This window comes from Mauremys reevesii, linkage group 1 (assembly GCF_016161935.1).
Source record: "Mauremys reevesii isolate NIE-2019 linkage group 1, ASM1616193v1, whole genome shotgun sequence".
Lineage (NCBI taxonomy): Eukaryota > Metazoa > Chordata > Testudines > Geoemydidae > Mauremys > Mauremys reevesii.
In genome coordinates, this window is record NC_052623.1 from 146949334 (window position 1) to 146963940 (window position 14607).

The window sequence follows — 14607 nt, forward strand, 5'->3', positions numbered from 1 at the left end:
ATCAATTTCCTCTATGAAAATAAGCTATTCCTCAAATACATTTTTCTATTATGATTATCTATTTAAAAGTCTGAAGCCATCCACTTAAATCAGAGTTATTCTGTATGTCAATTGTGCTAAACATCAGTTCTAATTGACATTCTATTGTGGACCTTGCTGCTGTACCACATTGAGTTGTGTGATCCTGTCAGACCTCAGAAGCTATGAAGCAGGGCCAGACTTGGTCATATTGAGACAGGAATCATCTAAGCAGTGTCCAGGTGCTGCAGGAATGGGCACTGTGTCTGATTTCCTCTGATCAGTGGCAACATTGCTGATTTGGCAAGGGGCACTTTCCCCCTGAGTTGTGGCTCAGCCAATAGCCCAAAGTGCTGCTAACAGTAGGACTGGGAGAATGCTGCAGTGTCTGTTTAGTGTGGACCACACAAATAAAACCCTGCACTGTACCTTAGTATGGCTTTAGCAATGGGCCAAGTTAACTTGGAGGTGCAATACTCCGAGAATGCACACACAGCCACCACCCCTTTACCCTGGACCCCTTCTCATCATTGATGCCTGGTGATCGGGTACCAGCCCACTGCCTCCTGCTGTTAGGTGGTTCCTCTCCTCCTCCACTAGTTATTTGGTGGGAGGGGAGCAATTGTGATTGCCTGAATGTTGCCTATCCCAGACCTGACAGTGTCCTCGAGGAGCAGGATCCACCTTCCACTCTGGTAGGCTTCTGGAGCTGTGAAACACTCCCTTACTTCTGCTAAGTGCTGGGTTTTTTCCTGAGTAAAAACAAGAAAACCAACTTGTTCAATGGTCTATATATCATCTTGCCCTTACACACAGGGATATCTCTGGCACTAAAGCCACCTTGCTCACTCTTAACATAATTTATCTACATGCTGGCCACAGTTACAAAGACTTTTGAAATAAACAACCATTTTAAAAGGCAAACATGCTTGGGAGGCTAAAGTCTACATCCATATGTAAGCTTGCCAATAAAAATGGCTTGCTTTTGAATTCAATAGGACTAAGAGCAGGCCCTCAGGGTGTAAATTCTTTGGAAGAAGGGACTAGTTCTTTCTCTGTTTTCTAAAGCACCATGGCAGATTCCTGGCATTACTGGTATGTAAGTAATAAATAATAGTAAAATAAAGCCCAAGTCACCTTTTAATAGCCCAAGTCACCTTTGGCTCAGGAATTAGGTGGCTTTGGGTACAAAATGCTGACCTTCTTTCAAAGAGGTTATGTCTGTGTCTAAAGATATAGAGAGGGTTTTCTTTGTTAAAATTGAGCCATTCCAGGTAAGTGTGTATCTGGTTGTGTTCTCTCCATTGCAGTACTAGTCCCTCTCTTCTGAGTTTCTTTCTTATCTCTTTTTTGTTTGTTTTTGCTTCATATTATGTAGCTTTTTTATTGTATGCAGCTTGATTATATTCCTCCTCCTGATTTTTTTCTAGCCATAATTTCTTGGTTCCACATATATATCCTCTCCCTCACTTTTTCTTAGGGGTGTTCATTTTCCCTTATATTGATTGTCATGATGCTAGTATTTTCCCTTCTTTCCCACAGCTAAGAGATATTGAGACAATCTTCCACAATGTCACTGGCTTGAATTATTAAGAAAACACTTTTAAAGCGGCTGATTATGAACACTTGGGAACTGACTTGCTTGTGTGTCTGCTTCCTGCCACGAGTATCTCATTGATTTGAAATGTGGTATTGTAATATGCAAAGAGAAATCCTACATTTTACCGTTGTTTCTGTCTAAATATAAATATAATGCTTGCTTCAAGAGTAGAGTGATTTTTAAGGCAGTATGTTGTTATTCAGGTTATACGTGTTGGTGAGTAGAAGAGGCTAACTCTCTGGCTGATTTTTAATTCTGTTAGATAGTTGAAAAACATGACAAAATATTGCACAGTTGCAACCTGACCAAAAGGGAATAATAAATATAGTAAAGGGCAATAGTTATATGCTCGTCACTGTGTGTTAACAAGTGCTAGATAAAAAAACATGCTATGATAAATGCATATGTTGCGTATGAGTGTATGTGTGTGGGGGTGAATGCACCTACTATGCATATCAGCAGCTCTTTAAACCACAGCTATAATTTCTCCTATGAGTTAGTTCTGTACCAGCACTTTCACTGCCAAGCGGTTCAAAGTTCATCACAAGATTTAAAAAAGAACAAAAACAAAAAACAGACAAACTCCTCCCATTGTGCTTCACACCTTACTTACAGGATTTCATATTTCTAGGCTGCGACATGCTGATTAAGACAAAAAGAGCAAGAGTTGTTCTACATAGCCAAGTAATGACAAATAGTGCATGACTTTATTATTACAAGTAAAACAAGTGTAATGCGAGTTTTCAGAAAGCCCATGGGTTTAAAACTGTGCTGAAAATTACTGTGACCCTTGCAAAATGGGCCTTAGATTTGCGATTGATCAAGGATGGCATTTTAGGCACAATGAGCTTTTTTAGCCTAGAAGTAATTACTGGAGATTTGAGAGTCATGAATATCATTCCACTGCTTCAGACTACATTGGGGGGATTTTAAATGGTCTAAAACCCATGGGTATACTTAACGCATCCCTCCTGGTCTGGATACTTACTGTCCCCTGCTGCTTTTGGTATAAGACAACACACAGCAGGATTTCTTTGGGCCCTGGCATTGCAAGAGAGATGCCACTTAATAAAACTTAGTAAGACTTTGTGATCTGAAGTCATGCACATGTGATCTACTACTGTGACTAGCAGTGGCATTAGGGGCTATTGTGGGAGTAGAACAGGAAAGTGGCATGGTATCTTTTAAAGAGCTGACTACTATTTATTTATTGTTGTGAGTGTGCCTGCAAAGGTGAAGATCCAATGTCATGCATGTTTCCCTCAATTCATTGGTCCTCTTCTTTGCCCTGTGTACATTTGACTGGTCTTGTAACTGCATGAATGCCCCTGTCCCCACCCCAGGCCAGGAAATATTGGCCTATATCTAAATAACTCAGACTTACAATCTCTGAAGCCCCTGAACAAGGCCATGTCCAAATAGGGTTTTGTATTTATCTTAAAATCTGTTTATTGATTTTATTCATACTAAGCTTTCCACAAACAATCGAATAAAGAATGACATGGACAACAGTGAGTGTAAACGAGGTCTAATTTTATTGGACTGAATTACCCCTCATACGCATGAATATTTAAACACGAGCAATCCTATTACAGCCACACACTTTAGGCTTTTATTCTTGTGTGTTTGATAGCCTGACCTTGCAGTCACATAATTTTTCATCCTTTATTTTCCATTTGTTGGTTATTTAAGGGTGTTATTTTCAGGTCATTTCACGTCCTCTCATTATTCACAAATTGTCAAGACTACTGGCACACTTCTTTGGCAATTGCGGTAGAATGTGCCTAGTTATTGTTTCATATTTCAAAGTACGATAGTGCTGCATGCCAAGTTTGGGTTTGTCTTTTAATTCCTAATGTATTAAAACTTGATAAAGACATTACTGAAAACAGGGAATGGTACCGAGGCCCATAAGTTCCCCCTTAATTGTTCAGAGTCTAATCCTGACACCATTTTTTGTCTGGTCAATTATTCTGAAATATTTAGAGATGGGCCTGAGCATAGATGCCCCAATCTATCCTTACTCTGCAAAGCACTTAAACAGTGCTTAAGTGATTTGATGTATTGGGTCCAAAGCTAGGATCCAGACATGGATCTGGATCCAGATATCCCCACTCCTCCCCATGTTGAGGAGGTTTTGATTTCTCCCATTATAGAGAGAGGGACCGGTCACAAATTTCAGAATTGGGCATGAATATGAACTTCCTTCAAGTTCATGGGTGTTCAGATCTGGCTTTTGATTTGGATCCATCTCAACTAATATATGACAAATGCACAGGCTAGAGGATAATGTTAATAAGTCATGCTATCAAATATTGCTTCTCCTTCTCCAGTTATGTAGACTCATCTATCTTTGCTAAATTTAATTTTAGGTTGCCCCAGTCTATTTAAAATAATAGGGTACCAATGCTCCCATATCTATTGAAAACTTGCATACATTTTATGACTAACTATTGGGAATAGTATTGTGACTGAGGGTTTGGACTCACCAGTCAGTTTCACTTTTCTTGCAATTTTGCATATATCAAGGTATCCCTATAGCTTTATAGATTTGACTAAGGGGTGTAAAGATAGAGATATAGCTATTAGGCAACATTTTCTAAAAATGCACAAGTGGCCCCATTACAACATAGGTTCCCAAGTCACTTGTGCATTTTTGAAAAATGGGACTTAGGCTCCTCATTAAGTGGTTTGAAAGTTTTACCCATAATGTCTATTTTCTCGTTTATTATTCCTTTTAATCACCCCCTCTTCTTAAGTATTTATTGTAACCTATGTGGTCGTGTTTGGTTTCTGTGTCATGCTGAAATGTCATGAATGTTTTTATTACCATTTATCTTTATTAAATACAAAAATAAAATGAAAGTTCTTTAGAAGAAAGCAAACAACATATCTTTAAAGAGAACAGATAGAGATCCTGATCTTGTGTTCTTTGTATACTCAAAGCTCCCACTAAAATCCCTGGGAGCTTGCGGTATACAAGGAATGCAAGAGCAGCCCATAGTTAAGAGTAAAGTGCTCATTTTCCAGCCCATGGATATTATTTAATTTATAGTAATAAAAATATAGTAAATAAATATACTATGTAATGTTGAAGAAGTGAGGAAACCTGGGATCTATTCCCAATCCTGCCAGCGATTTGCTGTGTGATCTTGGGCAAACACTTAACTTTTTGGTTAACTCTTCTACCTTTTGTCTGTCCTGTCTATTTAGACCCTGATCTGACTCCCACGAAAGTCAATAGAAGTCTTTCCATGGTCCTCAGTGAAGTTGTATTAGACCCTTGCACTGTAAATTCCTCCAGAGAGGGGTTGTCTCTTACTAGATATATGGAAACTGCTTAGCACAATAGGGCCCCAAGCTCAGTGGGGACCTCCAGGCTGTACTGTAATTTTAATAATATATATTATATAATTTTATTCTTTTGGAGCCATTACATAACAAAATATACATGTGTAGTTTGGTAACCAAAAACATTCTCTCTGTATTAAAGAAATACTTATGGGTGACATGTGTGGGGAATAAAATAATGGTATTACGTGATCAAATTAGAGGGGAAAAGAAAATAAAGACTGAAATAGGGGTGTAAAATAGCAGCCCACCAGTTGTGTGCAATTATGCCCTCGCATTTTTCTCTTTACTTGCTTTCCTTTATTTATTTTCATAGTTCAGAGTTTTTTTTTAAAAGAAGTTTTAATATAGAAAAGTTTTAGATTCTCCAGCTATTGTAAACTATTCCTGTTATCTCAATATCATTAAATATGGACACTCTCTTAGAGCCAAATCCTCACCTCTCTCATATGCCATTTACTTCCAATAAAATAACTCCCATCAGAGTCACTATTGCATGGGTAAGGTGAGCAGGGACTGTTTCACGTCCTGTTGAAAGCACAGCAGCATTCACGCTAGTACTAAATACCGGTTGCCCTGATTATTGTTTTTTTAAAATTGACAAATTAAGTTCTCCTGCCTCAGGTGAACAAGAGTGACCCAAGCAGGAGTCGCATGATATACAGTCAAAATCTCAGCTATGACTTCTTACACTATCCCCTTGACGCCTGCAATTGTTTTTTGTAAATCCCATGGGTTCTCTTAGCCTTGCTGCTAGTACAGTCGTGACATTGCCATTCTGTGTGTGTTGGATGACAATGAGTTAAGCCATATAATTGCCACATAGTAACCTGTGATTTAAAAAGGTCCCTGGACTATTTCACATGATGAAGCATTCATTTCCCTGCTAACATTTGTCAGTGTCAGTGATACCTATTATCAGCATACCACATCAGCATCATTGCACAGTCATATTTTCCTCAGACCACATTATTTGGACAGCTCCATCCCTGACAAATATACTTACCAGAGTCAAACCATTCTCTCTTGGATGGTGGAAACAGCAGGAGATGCAAGGTAATGAGCCGGTAGTTGGGATGCTCCTGAAGTTGAGTCATTGCATGTGTTTTATACTCGCAAGTCAGTGGCCATGGAGACAGTAGAGAAGAACAACAATAGATAGACCCTAAAGAAATTAGCATGCTCGACAGTGAAAAATTGACAATTCTGGTAGAATTATAGACCTTGAATCACTGTTATCCTGTGCTCCCAGAAATTCCGGACCCTGGAATTCTGGATCTGCAGCTTGCGTCACAAAGAGGAAGGAAAAATATTCCCAAATTTTGCAGAACAATAGAAGTCTGTAAGTTTTAGGTCAACATAGACTCAGCTAATTATAGGGTCTTTGCCTGATATACAGTATGTAACGTTCTAATAGTCTCTTAAGCAAAGATGGGCTGATTCAAGCAGTGATCCAGGTGCCTCCAAAGTTTGAATTTTGGGACTCAGGTTTTCCTTTAGAATCCAAACAAACATGATGGCTCTCACAAAGCAAGGGGTCTTTGTATGTTTTAATACAACACCTACCCGATCCACATTGGGGCATCTGGGTACTAGTGTAATATTAATAAAACTAATAAAAATGGTTTCTGTCCCCATCCCCTAATATTGTTATGTCCCCAACAGCTTTTCTCCCTGTAGCGTCCCCTTGTCTATTTACAATCTAAACATGTGGCAGGGAAATCACACAGGGAGGTGAGGTAACTTACCTGAGGTCACAGCCGAGCCAGGAACAGAATAGAGGCCTCCTGAGTCCCCGCCCAGTGCCCTACCCACTGGATCACCCTGCCCCTCTTTCTCTGGAATAAAAGTCACCCTCCATAGGGCAGACTGAGAGACAGATATGATTATTTGACCCTTTGCAATTGCTATACCCCACTGCTCTAGAGGACAATGTCTTCGCTTACCTATTTCAGTAAAAGTCCAAAGGCGAACAGGTGAGCAACACATTTTAACCTTAGGAAACTGGTCACTATGTTTCCTAGATTAGCACCTGCCACACATTTATGGCATCTTACTCCTTAGATTCTCCAACTTCCTTCCCCACCCCCTCAGATTCTCTTTTCTGCCCACCAGCTTCACTTTCAAAACAATCTGTTGGCAGAGTGAGGTGAATGATGCATGATACTGGATGAACGACTTCCTCTTGGGCTAGGAATATTTTGGCAAATATAAGGCTGATTTTCCTCTCATTTACACCAGAGTATATAAGGAGTGACTCAGCTGAAGTTAGTGGGAGTCACACCAATGTAAAACTGGTGACACGAGAACAGAAGCACACTGTATGTCATGTGGTATATTTGCATTTACTTTGATGTTCCCAATCGTCACATTGCTCAGGTTTGAGGTTATCTCAAACTTGTGAATTATATAGTCCAGGCTCACTTGAATTTAGCATTTTCTCTGCCAACCTAAAAAAATAGTGCTCTTTAGTTTTGGGGTTCTGTTTTTGCTTTCTGCTTCTGTTTTTATTATTATTATTGAGTGCCTGTCACAAATTCAGCTCGCTTGAAAGTAATGGAATTAGACTGTCAGCCAGTCTTTGCTTTAATGGATTGAGTCAGTGCTCTATATCTGTAGATTCTGTGCTTAGGAAATTCATCTTTCTGAAACTCTCCATGATTTTCAAGACAGCAGTTTGCAGCAATGGCAGCTGGACATAGCCAGGAAGCGGAATGCTTGGAATTGCAGCATATCTGAGAAAAAGAAGAAGCCTATCTACTTATGGAAAGTATAATAATCACAAAATATTAGTCCAAAATGAATGGACTTTCATTCTAAGATTCACGGGTACTTCTGTCACAGTTTGTGAAGTTCTGAAGCAGAAGTTTTGACAGAATGCATTTATAAAGACTAATTAATTTTGAAAACATTAGCCTAAAGTGTTTGTTTTGAAGAACTTTTGTCATTGTCTATCACTAAAAACTTAGGTGGGTAATGAAAACCAAACCAAACATGGCATGCTGAAGATGTAAGCAAGGATGACAGTAGGTCTGGCCTACGGCATTTTCAATGTTGTGCAGAGAAACTGGCTACGAAGGAGCAGAAAGAACTGGAAGTCCAGTTTATGTAAATTAGCTTCATATCACACCAACAGAAAGACTAGGCAAATGTACTGAAAAGCCTTGGCACAAGAAGACACTACAGAAGTTAAAGTTGTTGATCCTCCAGTAACTGGAAGCTAGTTTTCCTCAGCTGAACTTTTTCCCAAGTCCTTTCTGTTCTATGGAGATGTTTCATGGCATTAACATCCCTGTGTTCATTTAAATGGCAGGTTCACATGCTGTGTCCTGTTGAATACTTAGCTCTTTCTGTTATTTGTAGAAGACTTCAGAGGCATGTCTCCCATTAGAAAGACTAAACTGCCGTTTCTCATTTGCTTTCAAACATGATTTGAATGTGTTCCAGAAAATCACTAAGATGCCTGATTTCTGGCACAACTTGACCTATAGACACATTATCATCAATACTGGGACAAGAATCACAGGACAAGTCACTTTCTTCTAATGCTGAACAAGGAACTTTCTTAGAATTACATTAAAATACTATTAAGGTTGCAAAGTCAAAAGTTAGGCAATGCCTGAATTCAGGCAGGCTGTGCATTCTGTATCCATAGGAAAAAAAAGTCTGGTACAACAGCTTTTTGTCATTCTTCACTTCCCTTTTTCTGTTCAAGGGTAGGATCTACGAGTTACTCCCAACAAGAGATCTGGTTAGGGTGACCAGATGTCCTGATTTTATAGGGACAGTCCTGATTTTTGGGTCTTTCTTATATAGGCTCTTATTACCCCCCACCCCGTCCTGATTTTTCACACTTGCTGTCTGGTCACCCTAGATCTGGTTAATGTTTGGTACAATCTCTAGCTCTGCACATAGTTCTGCCTATCATCCCTTGGGTGTTTTAATATCCATAACAGAAGAGAAGCATGGGCAAGACATACACCCATGCAGAGGAGTAAGGAGGCCCTTCAATCCCCTGTAGGGGCCAAATCATAGGTCATAGTATGTAGGGGGTATTGACACTAGGGGGCACTACTACTCCTGAAATGGATCTTTACTGGCTCCTGGTGGAGCAGATGACTGTCATACCAGTGAAAAAGGTCCACAGTAATCAGGGCCGGCTCTAGCTTTTTTGCCGCCCCAAGCAAAAAAATTTTTGGCTGCCCCCGACCCCAGCCCTGGGCTCCTCGCCGCACCCCCCTGCTGCCCCAGCCCTGGGCTCTCCGCCCCCACCCGCACCCCCTGCCGCCCCAGCCCTGGGCTCCCCCCCTCCCACCTGCACTCTCCTTCCGCCCCAGCCCTGGGTCACTGGTAACTTGCTCTCAGGGCGGGTCATTCAGCAGGAATTTTAGATGTGCACAGAACAGACAAGATTGGTTCCCATATGGTTACAGAACTGCAGTAAAGTGGAACAATTTTCAGCTCATGTGATTGGAGGATATCTGGATGCATATTATAAGACTGTCCTACATAAATGAGGAAAAGTTGAAGCACCTTTATTATTCTTTTGTTCCACTCTTTGTTTCTATGGAGAATTTGCCAATGCAATATCACTGTCTTCCTTTTAAACAAATAAAACTAAAAAAAAAAAGGCAATGGCTGTTGAAAATAGCAACTCCAGTCCTAATAACCACTGGGAAGCATTTCTTGCTCAATTTTATCCTACTTTTTCCACAGCAAGTTACAGTGGATCAGTATATTTGATTTGGGAGAAATGAAGTAACAGCTGCCCAACTTGAGCTTGAGCACTCCTGAATTTTGAGGTGTTCAAATCTGGAAGGCAGGTGCTAGATTCTCTTTCTGAATATTAGCTAAATCTGGAAAGGAAAAGTCAATTTCTGCTTCCATGGCTCAGAAGTGGAAATCCTCCTACGTGCCTGGTACTGTATCTAAAGCTGCCCAGGTCCAGTAAAGCCTCCCCTCCCTTACTTTTCATTTTAAATTCTAGTGGGATCCACATACCTCCCTTGCTAGGCTTCAGACCAAGAGGGACACTGTCCATTTAGTCCACCCAATTCCTTCTTTGGGGGCTGCAAGGTGAGGTCACACCAATATCCCTAATCCAGTCTGGGGAAGTCTTCTGAAGGGGATATCTGGGCCAAAGCCTACTCCTTGGGCATACTACTAGGATTATCATATGGCCATATTTTCATGGACATGTCTGGTTTTTTGGGTTTTAAATAGATGTCTGGGAGGAATTTGTAAAACTCTCAAAAGGTCCGGGATTTCTCTCCCGGTCCAGAATGTGGTGTGGCTGACAGGGCAGCTTGGCTGGATTGAGCCACTCGCATGGGGCCTCCAGCAGCCAGAGCCCCTCCTCTGCTTCCCCCCTCCCCTGCAGCCTCAGCCATGCTGGCAGCATTCGGGGAGGAGGAGCAGGGCTGTGGGCTCTGTGGAGGAGCACGGCAGCATGTAAGCTGCGCAGAGCCAGACACGCTGGTCTGAGTGGCACAGTAAGGGGGCTGGGGGGTTGGAGAAGGGGTAGGGGGTTGGGGGGTCAGTCAAGGGACAGGGGAAGGGGGTTGGGATGGGGTGGAGGTTCGGGGGTAGTCAGGGGCAGGGAGAAGAGGGGTTAGATGGGTCGGGGTTTGGGGGCAGTCAGGGGACAGGTAGGAGGTAGGGTCCTAGGGGAAGTTAGGGTGGGGTCACAGGAGGGGGCAGTTGGGAACAAGGAGAAGGGAGGCTTAGATAGGGGGTGGGGTCCTTAGGGGCAGTTAGGGGCAGGGGTCCTGGAAGGGGGCAGTCAGGGGCTGAATGGGTTGGGGGTTTTGTAGGGGGCAGTCAGGGGGTGGGAACTGGGAGGCAGTGGATGGCAGCAGGGCGGGGCTACCCACCCTCCCTGTGGAGTGTCCTGTTTTATGAATGTTAAAATATGGTATCCCTGCCCTTCCCAGTGCAGCTCTCCACTCACAGCAGGCTACAGCATGAGGTCTCAGCTACCTCACTCCCTCCCCCTCCCTCTTCTGTTGATAGTGGCCAAGGGAATGCTGGGAAATGTAGTTCTTTCCCTGCTCCAGGGCTGGCTCTATAGGCAGGGAGCTAACCAAGGAACTACAGCTCCCAGGGCCCCCTGTTGGTTCTCAGCTCCTGTGCTGGATCCCTGCCAGCTCTGCAAATGGGCTGCCCCAAGCACCTGCTTGCTGGTGCCTAGAGCTGCCCCGAAAGTAATTATAATTTCCACTGCGACTAATTCTCCTAGTTCTACCTACCATCCAACGTGGATTTTTCATAGACAATTAAGGAGGATAGAAGGAAAAAAGAGGAGAAAAGAAGGGACAGATCATGCTTATTCCCTGAGAGATTACCAGCTAATTATGTCTTAATTAGAAATGTCAGGTATTTCCCCCCCCCACCCCAAGAAAATCCTGGGTAAAAATGATCAATTTCCATTTCTCATGTTTTAGGAGTGCAATTTTGCAAGCTTTCAAAGCCAAAAAGATGTATTTTTAATAATGGGGTCTTTTGATTAAGAGAATCCCCATGGTTCATCTTTTGCTGAAAGTGTGCTCATTGTAGGAATATCTTGCTTTAAATGAGTATGACAGGCTCTCATTTTGGTAGAAAGATTATAAAGCAAACACCATTAAGGACCGTTGGCTGTGGAAAAGTGCTTGTGGTAAGCACTCTGTAGTAAAGCTCAACTTATTTTCTCTTTCACATTTCCACGCTTTCATTTGATTTCTTTTTCATTCATCTGTCTAGGTGAATCTCCAACACTGGTATGGAATAAATAACTCCTGAAAATATGCCTTATAAGTAACTAGCTCATCCAAATTCATCTAAGCTCTGTGCTCAACAGCTTTCAGGAGTTTATAGAACTTAATGTGATTGAGTGATGACTAGGCTACCCATATATTGCCATCTAATGGAGGCATTTTAAAGGAGGTGTTGACAACATTCATTCTGAATTATTCCCCATAAATTTCCCAAAAGCTATTTTCTCTGCACTGAAAAAATACAAGCTCTTCCTCCTTACTGAATAAGTGAGTTAATTTCAGCATTAAATTGTAGAGCTTGTAAACTTAATGTTCTTAATGTCCCTGACTGTCCTCCCTACCTCTTTCTCTAGATATATGAAAAGCCATTCAGTAATGAATTACAGTTAAAGTTCTTCTGGAATCACCATGGGTTTGTTGTTTAAGCTAATGCACTTGGCATTCTCCTGGCAAAGTCTGCGTCATAAGGAACATATGGACTGTAACATTGGTTAAGTTAGCATGGTGCTGTATATCTGTGAATATTCTGTGGTGCCTTTTGATGCCATTAATAATCTGACTTTACTGTGTGTCTAAATTAAGGTATTGTATTTGTTAGAGATAGGGAAAAGTAATCTTGAGTAATTTGTGTTTGCTCATACAATAAAAAGGGAAGACTGACAGATGGCAAAGGCTTCCCATGCATTGGGTAGTCACTGCTTTGAAACTGGAAATTCGCAAATGCTTGCATTAAATGAAGACATACCTCTCTCAACAACAATTTAATTATACCACATCACATGTTTGCACAGGAAAACACAGGGTTTATTATGCCAGATCAGCCTACTGGCCAACCAGGTCTAGTGTCCTGTCCACAGCAGAGGTTAATGCCTGACCATTACATTGCAAAGTTCATAACTGACTGCAAGAAATTGGTCCAAACTGATCTGAGATAGAAATCTCTCAAGCCCATGACTTCATATCTCAGCATCATATCTATGCCACTAAACAGATTTGTGATATTAAGAATACAGAGGCATATTTATATTAATTGGGGGAAATGGCATAACAGTGTTATAGTTGTGACATAAATTAACACAAGTCAGGAAATCCATGCTAAGGTATATTCAGTGGAGTGTGATGGTATATAACACACTGTATTTTATATTCCATCTGTGTTCTTTAAGACCACAGTAATAAAGACACATTCTGATAAACTGTATAAGGATTAAAAGCTTTTACTTGGGATTTCCTCACTTTTCTCAGTGTGTGAAACTAATTTAGGCCCTTAATCTGCAAATGACTATTCATCGCTGTAACCTGCGCCTGTATAGACCCCCACCAAAATCAATTGCAGGTTCAAGGCCTTAGGGTGAAATTCTCCTGTGCCAAGAGTTTCAGAAATGGGTACTGGAAACATGGACCCCAAAATAAGTGGCCTGATTTTTCACAAGTGCTGAGTCACTGAAATCAATGGGAGCTGCTGAGTGATCAGCACTTCTGAAAAATCAGGCCTCTTAGTTTGATGACTAAATATAAATTTTGGAACCCAGCTTTAGACATCCATATTTTAATGTCTTGACCTGAGTCTGCGGAGAACCCCGTAACTGTTGCCTTTAACGTGGACTTAGGGTACGTCTACACTACGGGACTATTCCGAATTTGCATAAACCGGTTTTGTAAAACAGATTTTATAAAATCGAGTGCGCGCGGCCACACTAAACATGGTGTGCGTCCATGGTCCGAGGCCAGCGTCGATTTCTGGAGCGTTGCACTGTGGGTAGCTATCCCATAGTTCCCGCAGCCTCCCCCGCCCCTTGGCATTTCCGGGTTGAGATCCCAGTGCCTGATGCGGCAAAAATCATTGTCGCGGGTGGTTCTGGGTAAATGTCGTCAGTCACTCCTTCCGCTGGGAAAGCAACGGCAGACAAGCATTTCATGCCTTTTTTTCCCTGGATTGCCCTGGAAGATGCCATAGCATGGCAATCATGGAGCCTGTTTCGCCTTTTGTGACTGTCACCGTATGTGTACTAGATGCCGCTCACAGAGGCGATTCAGCAGTGCTACACAGCTGCATGCTTTTGCTTTTGCATGATAGCAGAGATGGTTATCAGCCATATTGTACCATCTACCATACCATAAATTGGTAATAAGATGGGCATGGCTACCAGTCCTTTTGCACTGTTCCATTTGCTGCTGTCATAAGTGCCCCTGGCTGCTCTTAGCCAGGGGCGCAAAAGCCAAAATTGGGAATGACTCCCTGAGTCAATCCCTCCTTTTTGGTATCTAAAAATAGAATCAGTCCTGCCTAGAATATGGGCAAGTGTACTAGAGAACCACTGTATCAGAGAACCAGAGAGCACAGCTGCTCTGTGTCAGATCCTGCATAGATTATGAGCTGTATGCTATTCACAGGGGGTGCTCCTGCAACAACCCCACCTGTTCATTCCATTCTTCCCCAGCCTTCCTGGGCTACCATAGCATTGTCCCCCCACTTGTGTGATGAAGTAATAAAGAATGCAGGAATACTTGTTAGTGAGAAATGAGTGGAAGGCAGCCTCCAGTTGCTATGATAGTCCACATAGGACATTAAGGAGTGTGGAGGAGAGGAGCCCAGCATCCTGCTGCTAGTCCAGGGGCAATTGAATCTTTTCTTTATACATGAAGGGTGGGGGCTGATGAAGCTCAGCCCCCTGTTGCTACGATGATGATGGTTATCAGCCATATTGTACCATCTACCAGGAAAAATTATGGCCAGGCGCCCTTGATCGACCTGACCGATGCTAGTACGCATGGTTACCAGGCCTTTTGCACTGCCCCATGTGCCAATAGGCTGATGATGACGATGGGTATCAGTCATATTGCACCATCAGCCACCCATGGCGGGGGGGGGAGAGCAAGAAT